Genomic DNA, 15,722 nt, shown 5'->3' with positions numbered 1-15,722 from the left:
CCAGGGGCGAGGGAGGTTGGCCACACCTGCCACCCAGGAATGGCCCAGAGGGGTGCTTTGTCCCTATGGATGCCGCTTGGGGGACCTAAACACGTGTCCCAGCCCGGCCTGCGGCCCTCCAGACGTGCTGGAGGGACAGTGAGCTCCAAACACGCGTCCGTGTGCTTGGCTTTCCTCTGAGGACTTTTGGGGCGTCTGCGTTTATAGCCATCAAGTCTCCTGGGTCGATTTAGGGCGACCCAGGGATTTTAATAGGGTTTTCTTAGGCCAGGAATAATCCTCAGAGGGGTTTTGTCGCGTGTCTTCAAGTCCTTTCTTTACTATCTACAGTACTTAACCCACCATCCACCCATCCATCCTTCCCTTTAGCTATCCTTCTACTATCATTCCTCTCTCCATCCATCCATTTAGCTAACCTCCATCTATCTCTCTATTTATTATCTATCCTTCCTCTATCCCACGATCTCGCCATCCATACATCCATCCATCCCTACCTTCCTATCTATCATATCATCTATCTATATATGTACTATATTCCTCTCTCTCTCTCTCTCTCTCTCTCCCTCCCTCCCTCCCTAGCTATCCCTTCTTCTCTTATCCCACTCTCTATCATCCATCCCTACCTAGCTACTACTACCTCTACCTTCTATCTATTTAGCTGTCCCTCTATCCCTATGTCTGTCTGTCTGTCTGTCTGTCCATCTTTCCCTCCCTAAACTCCCTAGACTCCCTGTCGGTCTCCCATCCAAGGGCTAACCAGGCTGGCCCTGCTTTGATCCCAAAGGGGACCGGATTTAGGGGGGACGGGGTGTCCCGAGTCGCTTGTGGGGAGGCAAAGGGGTCCCGGTGGCCCAAGGGGGGCTTACCTTGGCCTTACTGGAGCAATAATAACCCGGTTTGGCACCTCTTTAACTCGTTGTCTGGTTCAAGGCTATGGAATTCTGAGTTGGAGTTTGTTGTGGGGCCCAGAGAGGAGCTGCTCCGCTCTGAGCCCACAACAAACTCCAACTCCCAGAATTCCATAGCCTTGAGCCAGACAACGAGTTAAAGCGGGTTATTGCTTCAGTGTGGATGCAGCCTGAGAGAGAGAGCGAGCAATGGTCCAGAGTCTGTTCCTTCTCTCTCTCTCTCTCTCTCTCTCGTCCCTCCCTTCCCCCTTTCTTCTCTCTCCTCTCTCTCTCTCATCCTGCCCCCCCCCAAAAAAAAATCCGCCCCCCAAACTCCCTGCTTGCAATAACATTAAATATCGACCGCTTCTTCCCCCGGAGAGTAGTGCTGCTGCTGTGCAGCGAAGGAAAGAGGGAAGGAAGGAAGGAAGGAAGGGAGAAGGCCCTGGGAGAGGAGAGGAGAGAGAGAGGAGAGAGAGAGAGAGAAGGGGACCGGGGACCCCCAGAGACCCCCTTCGGCCCCTTTCCGAAGCCCCCCTGGAAAGGCCTCCTTCGCAAGGAGAGGAGCAAGGCCCTGCTGCCAAGATCTCTCTCTCTCTCTCTTGTTCCAGGGAGCAAAGCAAGAAACACAGTGCGCAGCAACGACAATAATAACGTTTATTTTAAAAGGGGAAATAAAGGTGTGTGTGGGTGTGGGGGGGGGGTCTGGAAAGGAAAGGAGGAGAGAGGAGCCAAGCTTGGGGAGGGCATGGAAGAACAGAGCAAAAATCTATCGCTAGCATCAGCTATCTATCCAGCTATCTATCATCCTCCCCCAGCTATCCCTCTACGTATCCCCTTCTCTCTCCATCCATACCATCCATCCATATCCCCTACACCATATTATCCCATCCATTCATCTATCTTTCCCTCCTTATCTATCTTCCAACTAGCTAGCTAGGTATCTCTATCCATTCCTCTGTCTATCATCTAGCTGCTAGCTAGTCCTCCATCCTTCACTCCACTGCTCTCTCTTTCTCTCCATCCATCCATCCATCCATCCATCTCTCCCTCCCTATCTATAATCTACTAGTAGGTAGGTAGCCCTCTGTCCATTCCCCTCTGTCCAAGCATCTCCATGTATCTATCCCTCCATCTTCTATCTTCCACACCCTTCATCCCTCTGTCTGTCCCTCTGTTCTTGTCTATCTATCTTCTATCTATCGATCTATCTATCTATCTATCTATCTACTATCTATCATCGGAGGAGGAGGAGGAGGAGGCTGTCCTACCTCGCAAGGCCGTCGTGTGCGGGGAGAGAAAAGGCGGAGAAGACCCACCCGACCTTGCAGTGGGAGCCCAAAAAGAGGGGCGCCCCTGCCCACCTTTCCCTGGGAGAAAGAGGGGGGCTTTTTAAAGGGGGGCGCAGACCCCCCCACCTCCAGAGGCAGGAAAGATAGGAATTACTGGGGGGTCCCAGAAGAGACTTTGCCCCCCCATATAATATCCTCCCCCCAACCCCCCCCCCCAATATTCTGTTCCTTCTGCAGGGCAGCTATGGGGAGGGGCATGAAAGGGTGGGGGGTTTTGGAGTGCGGGGGAAGTCAATTGCTTACAAAGGGGGGACCCCAAATATTTGGTGAGAAATAAGTGGCTTTTTTGGCAAGGGAGGGGGAGTTATTCCGTCCTTCTTTAGCTGGAACAAGGTGGGTCTTCGGGGGGGGGGGGGGGAGGGTCACTGTCCAGGAGAATTTGGGCAGGACTTGCTAAAACTTCTTCCATTGTTTTCTCGCGTTTCGGGGGCGGCTGGAAAGAGGGTCCAAGGCCAGACATGGAAGGGTTTTCGGGGGGGAGGTTGAAGGTCCTCTTGCCCACCGCCCCAAATTTCAGAGGAACAGTAGTATTTGGGAGGGAAAGGAGTCAAAGGAGGTCGGTTTGGAAGGAAAGGATAGGATAGGAAGGAAAAAGGGAAGGAAGGGAAGGGGAAAGAAGGAAAAGATAGGATAGAAAGAAGGGAGGTAGAAAGAAGATAAAGGAAGGAAGAGAGGAAAAATGGAAGGGAAGAAAGAAAGAAAGTAAGAAAGGGAGAGAGGAAGGGAAAAAGAAGAAGGCTGTCTCTTTGTAGAGCCAGGGAAGGCAAGGCAAAAGGGAACCGTGCCTCTGAGCGGGTGCAGAGTGCCGCTCGCTGCCCTCTGAAATCCCGAGGGAGACCCGAGAGAGTTCCTCCAAGTTACTTCTCTCGTGAGGAAGAAAAGACACGCGTTAACCGGGACTAGGACGAATGAGGGAGGAAAAAGGAACTTTTCCAAAGGCTGCCGGGTGTAACGCAGAGGGAGGGAGGGAGGAAGGAAGGAAGGAAGCCCGGAGCTCTCTCTGCGCGGGATGTAGCCAAAAAGCGGCCAGTAACGAGATGGGAGCGCCTTGGTTTCAACGCGTTACCAAAGGTTTGGGTGTGTTTTGGGCAGGCAGGGATGTTTGTAAATTCGGGTTGAACCCGGGGGCTTGGTAACACACACACAGAGAAACACGTGTCCATTAAACCCACCCCGGGCTCGATCCACACGCGGGATTTCTCCCTCTTCGAATCGGGGCCCTTTGGCAGCCGGGGCTTGCGCCTCGCTTTCACACCGGATTCACTCCCCGCCCCGTCCACACGCGCTTGGCAATCCGGTTTCGGAACGGACAGGTTGCAAATGACCTCCCCGTTACTCCAGAGTAAAGCCGTGGGTTGCAATAGGGCGACTCGCCTCGGAAAGGTCGCGATCCCTCGGCCGAAAAGCCGCCCGGTTGATTCCACCACGACCAGTTTGGCCTCTCTCCCTGAAACTGGTTGGACTGGGACTGGGACAAGGTGACCCGGCGTCCTCACAACTGCAAAGGAGGACAAGGCACCGCAAAATGGAGGACACTCCGGGAAAAGGGAGGACGGGACCAAAGAAAAGCAGGGAATTCTGGGAACTGGGGTTGGGGTTTTTTGCGTGTAGCTCCTATCGGAGCCAGAGCAATTAAAGCGATGTCAAACCGGGTCATTGCTGCAGTGCGGATGGGACCTTAATGATGCTCAAAGTAGCGGACGCTGCAAAACAAAAGCTAAAGAGACTCCATATAAATGCTAAACGCGTGCTTCTTAGTCCTGCTCCACGTGGAGTACAACAGGGAGCAGAGGGTGAGTAAAAGGCAGTTTTGTGCTCGTTTTCTACCTGCAGGGAGCAGGGCTAAGTCTCGACTTGCAGGGAAGGAGGAGAAGTTCTTGGGGGGGGGGGTATGAGCTCTCTGGGGGGCCTCCCTTCTTCCACCCGAAGAGTTTGGGATGTAGAAGGACTTCGCCAAAGGCCTTTGGGGGCATTGAAAAGGGCTCTGGATGGGGCAGGAAAAGGCAGCAGGAGCCTTCTGGGCCAGGAGGCTTCCTTGGAAAGGTGAACTGGGAAGGAGAGGGCTCTTGGAACAAACAAAAGGGTCCTGGCATTTGCATAGATTGGCAATGCAGAGTTAGGAGGAGGAGGAGGAGGAGGAGGAGGCTCAGGGGAGGGAGGCCTCTCAGGTGGGCCTGACTGAGCCAGGGCACAATGGCAGCAATCCCACCCACCCCAAACCATATGGCTATGGTTTTGGGGTTAAGCGTCCTCCAGTCGCCCTTTTAAAAGGATGCAGCCTATAGTTCTGCCAAGGGGCACTTTCTTTCAGGCAACCTTCAGGGGTGCTGGACCACAGCACTCATCCTGGGGCTGGGGAAGATGGGAACTGTAGTCCAGCACATCTGGAGGATGAAAGATCCCCACCTGGAATCGCTGGCACCTGGGAGGAGTCCTCCTTGCCTTGCACCCCAAATCCTGGTCCTGATCCTGTTTCCTCACGGAAAGCCCGTCCCTTTCAGCTCAGAGGCCAGGATCCTGTTGGTTAGTTGGAAGAATCAGCACAGAGCAATCAACCCAACTAATGGTGAGTCAACACAGGAGTAAATGCAATTGATCTAAGGCTTCTACTTACTTACTTAATTAATTCCTTCGTTTTATCCCCCCTTTCTCTGCGTATGGGACCTAGAGTGCCTTGCACTTGTGTGGATGTGTGCCTTAAGCCACCCATTGATTTATAGCAGCCCCATGGATTGTGTAGGGTTTTTTTCAGCAAGGAACCCTCAAAGGAGGTTTTGCTGGTTCCTTCCTCTAAAATATAGTACTATATATAGTAAATATAGTTAGTCAGAAGACTTAGCACAGAGCCCTCTACCCAAGTGTTGAGTGGCAAGTTGACACAGGAGTAAATTCGATTGCTCTAATAGGTCTACTTTATTTATTTGTTCCCTTTATATCCCAGTATAGGACCTGGAATGCCTTGCATGCCTTTGCCTTCAAATCACCTGTCGAATAGAGTTTTCTTAGGCAAGGAACCCTCAAAGTCAGTTCTGCCTCTGAAATAGAGCCTCCAGCACCTGGTATTCCTTGGCACTCTCCCATCCAAGGACTAACCAGGGCTGATCCTGCTTAGCCTCCAAGCTCAGGCACAGTATGGTGCTTTTAGGGCATGTAGACCTTCTTGTCTGTGTTACATGACTCCAAGTCAACTGTTAACTTATGGAAACCCCATACTTTCATAGGGTTTTCTTAGGCCAGGACTCCTCAGGTGTGGTTTTGCCACTTCCTTCCTGTCCAGTATTTGCTGGCGGCCTCCCATCCAAGGAGTATCCCCTTAGTGTATGTATACATTTGCATCTTAGGCTGTTCTTGGTCAGTGTGTACCTGGAGCTCACTTGGATAAATTACATAATTAATTAATTAATCAATCAGTAAGGAAAGGAATGAGGCTGCAGTGCTATGTCTGCTTGTCCTGGAGTAAACTGCCTTGATTTCATGGGGTCTTCTCCTGTGTAAGGATTGCCATAATGCGTCTGCATCCTTTCTTGGCTGAACTGCAACCCTGCTCCTTCCCAGTTTAATGCAAACAACAGAAAGCAACTTTCAAAGCTGGTCTCAGCTCTAAAGCCCTGTAGAAATGCCTCTGAAAATGCATTTCCCTCATATAAACGCAGAGGGACATTATACTGGACCATGACTGTCTCCTGGGAGAATAACAGGGCAAATCCCTGCTCCCATTTCACCCAATGGGGGGGGGGAATGAATTTGGGGGTATTTCAACTCAGGCCCCCAATACCAAGACCTTTTCAAAATATCCACACTGCTGGTAATGTAAAGCCAATCTGAAATTTCCTGCTTTGCTTTCCTTGCTGCATCCTCACAAACCCATATATCAGGGGACAACTATCCAGTCCTCTTGCAGCTGGGAACCAGACATGAAATGCAGCCATTGCTCCAAGCAGGGAAGGCAGGCCCAGTTGCAGATGGTTGGTATTCAGCACAAAGGGTAGCAGAGGATAGTGGTAGATTTCAAAGATATAGCCGTGTTAGTCTGCAGAAACAGTATCTTTGAGACTCATGGAAAGAAAGAAGTTGGCAGCATGAGCTTTCCTAGACCTCAGTCTACTTCCTCAGATGCAGTTGGATATAATGATAATGATGATAATATAGAGAGATCTTGTAGCATCTTTGAGACTCACGGAAAGAAAGAAGTTGGCAGCATGGGCTCCTTTCTACAAAAGCCATGCTGCCAACTTCTTTCTTTCAGCGAGTCTCAAAGGTGCTGCCAGATCTCTCTACATACAAGAATACAGTATAGGTTCAGGTTCTTGGCCAATTAGTCAAGTAATATGGCCAATATGGGAGGAAGCACTGGTTAGTAGGCAGGACTAGAGAGGCCTGTGTTCGAGTCTTCCCTCATCATGGAAGGTGAGCAGATGGTGGTGGATGTCCTATCTGTCTCTCAGGCTAGGTTCCCTTGCAGAGCGCTTGAGAGGGAAACTGTGTGGAAAGCTGTTGTGTTCTGCCTCGAGAGACATCTGTAATAAATAAGCAAGAAAGATCTGGGCCCTGGAAGGAAAAATGGGCAGCGACTGGATTCATGCGAGTGCCAGGGTTGGAGTTGAATGTGAAGCAGGTCCAGGGCTGGTTGGTCCTTGGATGAATGACCCCACCGTGGATCTCCAGGTAGGGATGGGGAAAAGTCCTGGCTGGACCCCTGGACAGCTGTGGCTGCCAATCCGAACCAGTGACAGTGGGCCAGATGGACGCTGAAGGGTCTGTCCAAGCTGATGGACAGCTCTCCACCTTCCCGTCTGGAAGGTCCCAGCTCCAACCTCTAGTAGCTCCAGGTGGGGCAAGGAAAGACTTTTGTCTGGAACCGTCTGTGTGTTTGTGTGCCTCCAAACACCTATGGGCCTATGTTGACCCCATGGATTTCATAAGGTTTCCTGAGGCAAGGGATCCTCAGAGTGGTTTTGCCAGTTCCTTCCTCTGAAATAGAACCTGTGGCACCTGGGATTCCTTGGTGGTCTACCATTCAAGGGCTAACCGAGATTGACCCTGCTTAGCATCCAAAACCAGATAGGATCTGGTGCTTTTAGCCATATGTGTGTGTGTACCTTTCTGTGTGTGCTTTTAAGTCGCTTGCTGGTTTATGGCAACCCTCATATGGCAAGGGATACTGGGAGATGGTACTGCCCATTCCTTCTTCTGAAATCTAGCATGCTGCACCATCTCACACAGAGGCACCTTTGCATGGCCACACATGGCGCACACTGAGCAAATGTCACAGTTAGTGTGGCATGCCGTGAGCCATGACCGTCGGTGGATCTTCCATGCTCAGAGATAGTATACCTTTGCAGCTTTGAATGCACAGCCTCGGTGTTCCATGTCTGCCACATAGTTTCATGGTCTTGATTTATTGAACGCAATAGAAAGGCTGTTGTAGGTTGGTGTCTTCCTGTCCCCTGGGAAGAAAGGGAAGCAAGGGAAGCAGGTGTCCCTCTCCGACAGGCCTCTTCCTTCCTTTTCCGGCTGCGCATCCCTGCCCTCCTCCTCCTCCTCCTTTCTCACTCTTTTCCACAGAGAGAGGGAGAGAGGGAGGGATGGAGAGTTGTTGTGCAGATGAAATAGGCCAGGATGTTGTACTTGAGAGGCAATCTCCTCCATGACGGCTCCCATCCCTCTTCTTTACAGCCTCCATTACTGCTGACTCAGGCAGCTGTGGAGCAGAGCCGGCAGGCGCCTGGCGCACCTCGCACCCAGCTCCTTGTCCCTTGCTCGGACCCCATGCCATCTGCCACTGGTGGGCTGCATCTGCACTGAAGAGATAGCCCAGTTTGGCACTGCTTTAACCCTCTTTTCTGGCTCAAGACTATGGGATTCTGGTGGGGCCCAGAGCGGAGCTCAGGGCAGGGGACTTCCAGAAGCCTCTTCCGCCTTCTCTTCTTCGATGGCAGTTCATTTATTTATTTGATTGATTTCCTCCCAAAATGCAGTTTATAATAGAAGTTAGAAGAAAGCAGAGAAAGCAGAGCAGGGGGCAAAAGTGTGTTTTAAAGAGCATCAAGCAACCAACCCAGTGAAACATTGGCTAGTCCACACCTTTTCTGCATGCTTGGCTACACAGCAGAGGGGCCAAGAAACCCAGTCAGTGAACTGGCAATTGGCTACCTTTCCATGACACCCAAAATCAGCCCTTTGAGGCAGCCGCCTCGCTCTGCCCAAGAGCAAAGCTGGCCCTGATGTTGCAAAGAGCAGCTTCTTTTTAGTTCTGAGACTAATAAAAGAAAGGAAACTCTGCAAGGTTTTTTTTTGGGGGGGGCTGCATTATGTATAAGGGAGGGAAGAGCAATAGCTGTCTCCCCAACACAGCGGCACGATCTCCATGCAAAGGGCGGTGGATGATGGCATTGCCACAGGAGAAGCATCTGGAGATGTGCACAGAGGAGGAAGGCCGCCTTCCGCAGCCCCAGCCTTGTGGCATCTGTATGCTCCCAGTGTCTCCAGCGACCAGGGCCTTGCCTCCCAAATCCACACCTTTATTGCACCTCTGCAGGGATTCGGGAGCAACAAGGCTCCCCTCGCAGCAGCATTAGCATCCAAGCCCACATCTGGGCCTCTGGCTGAGCACTCCAATGAGGGACTCATGCACTTTCATGCTCAATGGGGGAAGGTTTTCTTGAGCAGGAAGGAAGGAAGGAGAGAAGAAAGGGAAGGGAAGAGGGGAGGGGAGAGAAGGAAGGAAGGAAGGAAGGAAGATGGGAGAAAAGGAAGGGAGGAGAGAAGGAAGGGAAGAAAAGGGAAGGGAGAGGGGAGGGAAGGAAGAAGGCAGAAAGGAAGGGTGCAAGGGAAGGAAGGAAGGAATCCTTAAAATCCTGAAAGTGTATGAACGTGGAGGAAGGCTATAGCTGAGGGAAGCAGATTTCCTTTGCTTGGGAAAAGGTCCCATCATCCTGCCCCCAAAACCCCTGGAGAGATGGGGATAGGAGCAGAACCCCCATGTGTTTACTTGGCCCCAAGTGAAGCTGGTGAGGGATCATTTGGGCATCCAGTTGGGGCCCACAGCTGAGAAGGCCCTGGCCCAACTCCTCAACTGGGGGACCCAGAGAAGGACCCCTTAAGATCTCTTGTATGGGGATATGACCCCACCTGACTCTGAAGGTCTTTGGGTAGTGGACTTTCTCTCGGTCCGGTGCAGGAGAGTTTGGTGAGGAAACAAACGCCAACTCCCAGAATTCCATAGCCCTGAGCCAGGACAGTGAAAGCGGTGCCCAACCGGGTTATGTCTCCAGTGTGGATGCATCCAGAGGTGGATGGAGGGGCTCCAGGTGGGCTCCCTTGGGGATCCCAGGGTGAGGGTCTGGGGTCTTGGGGGGGTCTCCGTTCTCCTGCTCTGCCTTCCCCGGCCTTCCTCCCGGATCGATGGCGGCAGAGGCGCCTGGCGCGCGGATCGCCTCTTGTCACAATAATTTATTGCTCTCATCCCCGCCTGATCGATGGTTTGAATTAGCGAAGCGCCCGGCTTTAATATTTACCCTCCGCGCAGCGCCTCCAATCTCCAGCCTAATTGATTCGGACACCGAGGAACCAGGAGCAGCAGCAGGAGTAAGAGGGGGGTCTGGAGGGACCCCGGGGGGGGGAGAGGGGTCCTGGGATTGCAAGTGGGGGGCAGGAATCTGGAAGGACCCCCAAGGGATGCGGGGGAGGAGCGGCTGGGGGTCCTGAAAGGGACTGGGTGTCCCAAATGTGTAAAGAAGGGATCAGAAATCTGGAAGGACCACTTTTGGAAAGTGGGGGTAGGGCCAGTTGGGGGTCCTGGGGGTCCCAGAAAGGGCTAGAGAGAGAGGGGCCCCAAATTTGCAAAGACGGGATCAGAAATCTGGAAGGACCACTCTTGACTCCGGGGGGGCAGCAAGGACCCCAAGGGATGCGGGGGAGGAACGGTTGGAGGTCTTGGGAGGGACCAGGGGGGCAGAAAGAGGGGTCCCAGGATTTCAAAGAGGGGATCTGAATGGACTCTTTTTGACTCTGGGGGAAGAAAGGACTTTGAGGAGAGCAAACAGGAGATGTTTCAGGGGAGCTGAGATGAGTTTGGGTCTGGTCTGGAAGAAGGAGAGGTGCAGAACGGAGAGCAAAAGAAGTGGAGGGAAAAGAGGGAATGTTTCTATCCAAGGGCTGGGCTGGATGAGCTCAAGGGGTCCCAACATTGGAGGAAAGTGGGCAGCAGCAACCATGGTTTAGGGCCTCCAGCCATTTGGGAGCTTTGACAAAGTCCATCCGGACAGGTCAAAGGTGAGGCTGGGCAGATTCATTTGGGGATCTGAATCTGATGATTGGTCCCTGACCAGAGTAGATCCACTCAATCCTTGGGGCTTCCCCAGAGGTGGACATATTGCTGGTCAGTTGCTTGAATGGGTCTCCTCTCTGACCAATAAGACCATAAGGTGGGCATTGGAGAGGCAGAAGGAGATGCTGAGAGAGAAAAGCAGTTGTGGGTCATTTTGTGGTTGTGATTGTTGTGTGCCTTCAGGTTGTTTCTGACCCTAATGGTGACCCTAAGGCAGGGTGACCCAAGGCCATGACCGCCAAGGAGGACAAATGTGTAGGTCATTCAAGAAAAATGAAAACATGCCAAAATATAATATTAACATGCTAATATATAGTATGTATGTGTGTATATATATACTGTATACACACACATACTATATTAGTATACAGTGGGTCCTTGGTATACACGGGGATTTTGTTATCAGGCCCTTTGTGGATGCCAGAGTCAAGTCCCATTCGAAACAATGGCACAGCAAAACAGTGTCCCTTAAATGCAATGACAAAATCAAAGGTGGCTTTTTGGAATTTATACAGTATATATATATAATTAAAAATATTGTCTTGGATGCTTGAATCCATGGATAAAGAAACTCTGGATATGAAGGGCCAAGTGATATATATATATATATATATATATACTGTATATAGTGTGTGTGTGTGTGTGTGTGTGTTTGTGTATCTATATATGCACACAGACACACAATGTATGCCATTGTATACATATATACAAACTATATATCTATACACACACACACAAATATACTAATTTAAATATAAATTCATGCATCTTAGTAATGGTCAAAATGGAGGACACTTTGGATTTCCTCCTAGAGAGAAGGCCGAAATGTAGGACATGTCCTGGGAAAGGAAGACGTCCGGTCAGCCTGTCCTGAGGCCACCGCCCGATGATGGGGCTTTCTGAGGCTGAGAGAGTGTCACTCACCCAAGGCCCCCCTTAACAATAATTCCAAGCTCAATTGAACTCTGTGGGTTTCCCTGGCTGAGCAAGGATTCGAATCCTGGTCTCCCGAGTTGTAACTCCAGCATTGAAGCCACTGCACCGTGGGTCCAAATGGACCAAACCTTGACCATGCCTTGTGCAAAATCCCATGCGCGCTTATGACTGGATACACTGGCAAAGGGATGGCATTATGTGCAGAATGTGCCCGCCACACACAGGCGCATGCCTGGTAATGGGCCCAAAGGCTTGCCTTCACAAACACAACCTGCACCTTTGCACCGCCATCCTCTCCCTGGCCTTGCAAGCCTGGCTCAGGTGTCTGGAGTATCATATATCTCCCTGTCTGCCCTGCTGCATTATATGATCTGGGCTTGTTTCTAATAGCTATAGACTATTTTCAGACAGATGGCTCTGAATTCCCATCTCCGGCTGCAAGGCAACTCCAGACAGCCGCCCTTTGACAAGGCCTTCAAGGAGCCGGGATTTATTCCAGGCCTCCTTCCCTCGGCGGCCGGCTGAGGAATGGCAAAGGGCCTTGGCTGGACCACGGAAAAGGAGGGCATCCTCAAGACCAGCCCTTCCTCCGTTCCCCCAGTTATCCAGGAAGATCATGTTCAGCCTTGATGGAGTTAATTTGTAGCGTGGAGTTATTGCAAAGAGTTGCTCAGGGAACCAACCGTTTTTATCTTCCTGGTTTGATTCCTGGTTTTATTGTGACGACATCAAGATATTTTTTGCTTGGCCCATTTGTTGGGTAGATGCAATGTTGGTCCCAAATAAAACTGCCCATTTTCCCACCAGCAGAAATCTATTTCCATGCGTAAACTATTCCTAGATGGAGTCATTGCAGGCCATAAGGGAAGGTATCCCTTCCTCTCCACATTTAAGTACAGTACATAATAGTGGGAATCCCCGCATGTAGAAAGGATACACTTCAGGGAGAATATTTGTCCCAGAGAGTGTTGATATTAATAGGGTCCCAGATGTGGAGGGGACCAAAAGGGTCATCTATCCAACCCCCTTCCATGTATGAACACACAACTAATGTATCCCCAAAAGACGCCCATCTAACCTCTCTTTAAAGACCTCCAAAGACGGAGAGTCCTCTGCCATCCAAAGTGGTCCATTCCACCGTAAACAAAAGGCCTGCTCCATAATATGGCAGCAGCTCAGGCCAAAAGGGAAGGGATCCATGCTTCTGCACATTTTTAAAATTAAACATGCATTTTATGGAGACCAGAAAATATTCAGAAGCCTCGCGTTGGAGAGACCTGACAAGGGCCAGTTCTGCAACGCAGGAAGAAACCATCCCAGCCCCGCAATCTGCGACAGATGACCATCCAGCCTCTGTTTAAAAACGGACTTTTAGCATCCCTAATTCTAACTTAAATTGTTGGACCAGAATAGATTGGAAAGAACTGGTGGATGCCAAGCAAAGGAGATGAAAGTCAGTGGAAAGGGATGGGAGGGAAACATAGAGATGGTCATTTGGGAAGCTCAGTTTCCCTTGTGTTTGTTTTTGAAGCCTTGGAGAGCTGCTATGGATGCATCGCTTCTTACCCTTAAGACTTGCTTTTTCTATAGAAAGGAAAGGCAGGCGCAAGAAAAGGAACGCTATTCCTGGAATTTATAGATCTCCATCTCTCTCTCTCTCTCTCTCTCTCTCTCTCTTTCTTTCCCCCATCCATCCATCCATCCATCCCTCCCTCTCTCCCTTTGGAAGGCCTTTCTGCTTAGCTTGATTTATGGAGGCTGCCGCGAAGCCAGTAAAGGGCTGGACCGAGTTGTAAGATCTGTTAATGTTCTTATGTGTCCTAATTGATTTTTAACAGGATATTTCTATTTGCTGCTTCTCACCTCCGCTGAGCCTTTGGGAAGGAAGAGGCGATAAATTTAAGGACATTAAAAATCTATTCTCTCGCTCCCTTACTCTCCGGCAAACGCGCGTCCGGGGCTTCCCTTCAATGCCAGACGAGAGTTAATTTGCCTCCCCCCCCCCAATAAATAAATAAATGACAGTTTAGGCGGTTGTTAGGAGGCATCCGCCTGGAAATGCGTTGTGCAACCATTTTGGCCATTTGAAATCTGCTTCGGCCTTTCTCTGAACAACAGATATTGTTTGGGTTAGCTGCCTTTGAATGGACTTTGTGGCCCTTTGGGTGAGACAGCTCCAAGCCCCACTGTCCTCCATTGCTCTGTTCAAGTCCTCCAAATTCACACCTGTGACTTTCTTAATATAGTCCACCCATCTGTCATGCACTCTTCCTCTCTTCCTACTACCTTCTACCTTTCCTAGCATTTTCCAGTGAGTCTTTCCTTCTCATGATGTGTCCAAAGTACAACAGCCTCAGCTGGATCATCTTGCCTTCCAGGGAGAGTTCTGGCTTGATCTGTTCCAAGACCCATTTGTCTGTCTTCTTGGCCATCCATGGCATCCTTCGCACCCTTCTCCAGGCTCAGGATAATCAATTGGGGTATTAAAGTGGCCTACCTCACAGGGGGTGGGGTGGTCAGATAATCTATGGTGCAGTTGATGCTCTCTAGTCCTTAGCAAATGGTTACAGGGTCAGGTTACCTGCCATTCAGTTGCAACCAAAAATGTAATTTTGTTATGGGTGCGTCTGCGCTGTAGAAATAATGCAATCTGAGACCGGTTTAATTGCTGTAGCTCCATCCTGTGCAATCCTGAGATATGGAGCTTTACAACGTCTTCAGTCTTCTCTGCCCCAAAAAATGCTGGTGCCTCACAAAACTAGATCCTAGGATTCTGTACAGTGGAGCCATGGCAGTTAAAGTGGTGTCAAACTGCATTCTTTCTACAATGTAGATGATCCTGTATCCTTGCCACTGGGAAAAGGAATCAATTTGAAATACAGTAGCTAGCAATTGGTAACTAGTAGTGCAGTAGTAAATGTGATGTGTAAGACCTCATTGTATGCGTTTCTGTGATGATGTTGATTTCTTTCTCTCTCTCTTTCTTTCTTTCTTTTCTTCCTTCCTTCCTTCCTAGCAGTTTTAAATCTCCACCAGGAAATAGGTCTTTTGTAAATCTGATGGCTCTGGATGGCTCTGGATTAGATCAGGGATATGATTCTTTGGACAACCCATTTTCCTCCCAGTTAGTGGGAGGATTGCAGCTAAAATCAGAGGCAGAAGGACAGTGGGTTCCAAGAAGAGTGGCGGATGGGTGTTGTAGTCTCTGTTCACCAAAGTATCCCAGGGTTGAACTGGTGCACCCAGCCTCCACAACATCTCTGTTTGCAACTACACTTGTCCCTCCATATTCACTAGGGTTAGGGGCACAAGACCCCCGTGAATATGGAAAAACCACAAATAACAAAAACACCATGGTTTTACCTGAGAGGACACCTCTGTAGAAATCTCTAAGTCCTCCAGGGCAACTCTGTGGTCAACGTCCGACAGACACTGACCATAGAACTGCAATGGAGGAGCTACAAAAGCCTAGTAGAGTATCCTCTCTAGGAATAGTTTCTAGGTCCTCCAGGGCAACTTTGTGGTCAACGTCTGACAGACACTGACCATTGGACTGCAAGGGAGGAGCTACAAAGCCCTAGTAAAGGGTCTTTCTAGTAACCTCTAGGCCTTTCAGTGCAACTATTGGTAAAAGGTGACCATAGAGTTTCACTGGAGGACCTAGATATTCCTAGAGAGAACATATTAATCAAATCCGCAAATATCAAAGCCGCAAAAATGGAGGGATGAGTGTAATTACTTCCAAGACCCAGACTGGTTTTCAAAACCCAGGTCAAGCAACTATCTAGTCCTCCGCCCGACATCTGCGCATCTTCCCATAAAACCCAGAGTTTTAAAAAGAGGGCTCCAGCCCCTTAATGGGCACATTTAGCAGCAGAGCATTTGCTAACACCTTTAATAATACAGTAGTCTTAGCAGTAACTGTTATAATATTAATGCATCCGTTAACAAGCTAAACTGCTAAAGGCACACGCAAAACCCACAAAGGCACACAACCTGTTTCTGAGACGCGCGGTGTCGGCGTCCACTGTATTTACTGCAGTGTCTCAGATTAATTACTGCATATTAATTAACGTCATCTCAAGCAGGAGAAACAAATGCTGGGGGTTCTATTATTTATTGGGCAATGGCTGGGGAACATTTGCCAACCCCTCGTCTCCGGAGAAGAGAAGTTTCTGGAAGAAAGGGAATTTCTAACATGGGCGGCAAAAACAAGGC

The sequence above is a fragment of the Sceloporus undulatus genome, chromosome 9, assembly GCF_019175285.1.
Source record: "Sceloporus undulatus isolate JIND9_A2432 ecotype Alabama chromosome 9, SceUnd_v1.1, whole genome shotgun sequence".
Lineage (NCBI taxonomy): Eukaryota > Metazoa > Chordata > Lepidosauria > Squamata > Phrynosomatidae > Sceloporus > Sceloporus undulatus.
This window is presented reverse-complemented; position numbering follows the sequence as displayed.